Source organism: Heterodontus francisci, chromosome 46, assembly GCF_036365525.1.
Source record: "Heterodontus francisci isolate sHetFra1 chromosome 46, sHetFra1.hap1, whole genome shotgun sequence".
Taxonomy (NCBI): domain Eukaryota; kingdom Metazoa; phylum Chordata; class Chondrichthyes; order Heterodontiformes; family Heterodontidae; genus Heterodontus; species Heterodontus francisci.
Genome location: NC_090416.1, coordinates 15,405,366 through 15,406,959, shown reverse-complemented (window position 1 = coordinate 15,406,959; position 1,594 = coordinate 15,405,366).

The following is a 1,594-nucleotide window of genomic DNA, read 5'->3' as shown; positions in this document are numbered from 1 at the left end:
CCGGCGCCAGGCGGGGCCAGCCGAGCGCCGCGCCATCGATCGGAGGCTCTTAAAGGGACATCACCCTCCACACACACACACCCACACCCCCCCACCCTAAACTGGGCTCTGTTTGATTCCTTTTTCTCCAAAGTGTGCATTATTTATTTTAAAAAGTGGAATAAATACATTGCAAAACAATTGAAATTGGACATTTGGTCAAGTGCGGTAAAGACCACTCTCTTTCGATACAGTAAACGAGGTGCCGCACCGCTCTTGTTGCAGGTTATATTTACAATGTGCATTTGTCTTACACAGGTTGCAGCCCCTCGGTACACATTGCAATATTACAATATTACCCTGGCGAGGAGGACCTTACACAGCGGCCTTGCCCCATTCTGCCGTTGCGGCGTCTGCCCCGAACCTCAGTGCGTCCCTCAGCACGTAGTCCCGGACTTTGGAATGCGTCAGTCTGAAATGCTCGGTCACCGACGGCTCTTTGCACCGGAAGACCCAGCGCGTTTCCAGCAGAGCCTCTACCACCGAACTGACGGTTCTCCAGCAGACCTTGGTGTGCGTCCCCGGGTAACAGCCCCCAGAGCACTGACCACCCCACCACCTTACGCAGCCGCTCAGCATAAAACACTTAATCTCCATCCAGTCCTGCTTTGCAAAGGGCATGTTCCAGAAGGAGGTGCACGGCGGCCACATCTCCACTGCAGCTGCCTCGAGGGCAGCGTGCGGAGGCGGTGAGACTCCAGGTGTGCACGAAGGATATGTGTTTGATGTGGATACTCGAGAGAGCTTCGGCTCTGTATCCAACCTCAATCCGTGGAATGATTAAGGGAGGTAGTGAGTGTCAGGTCACATTCTGCATTCAGCTCCCTCTACACTGTCCCCATCAAACACTCCCTCCTCTCTTGTTCCATATTCCACCCGAGTTGTTTTGCGATCCGTAGGAATAATTGACAATTCTGTTGACAATTTCTGCCAAATTAGGGGCTCAGTTCTCCTCTGGGACCCATGAGTAATACTGCCCCAGTCTCCAATAACGAATGTTGCATTCATATAGCGCCTTTGAGTTAGTGAAATGTTCGAAGGTGACGAACAGGAGCGGTTTATCAAACAAAATCTGACCCCCGAGCCACACAAGGAGATATTCGGGACAGGTGACCAACAGCTCGGTCAAAGAGGTCGGTTTAAAGGAGCGTCTTAAAGGAGGAGAGAGAGAGAGGCGGAGAGGTTTAGGAAGGGAATTCCAGTGCTTAGGGCCCCAGGCAGCTGAAGGCACGGCCGCCAATGGAAAAAAAGAAAGAAAAAAAAACGGGGTTAGATACAGAGTAAAGCTCCCTCTACACTGTCCCATCAAACACTCCCAGGACAGGTACAGCACGGGGGTTAGATACAGAGTAAAGCTCCCTCTACACTGTCCCATCAAACACTCCCAGGACAGGTACAGCACGGGGTTAGATACAGAGTAAAGCTCCCTCTACATTGTCCCATCAAGCACATGGGAGGCATTATTAACAAACGACCTAAAGCTCAGTCAAAGAGGTCGGTTTAAAGAACGTCTTAAAGGAGAGAGAGAGAGAGAGAGAGAGAGAGACGGAGAGGT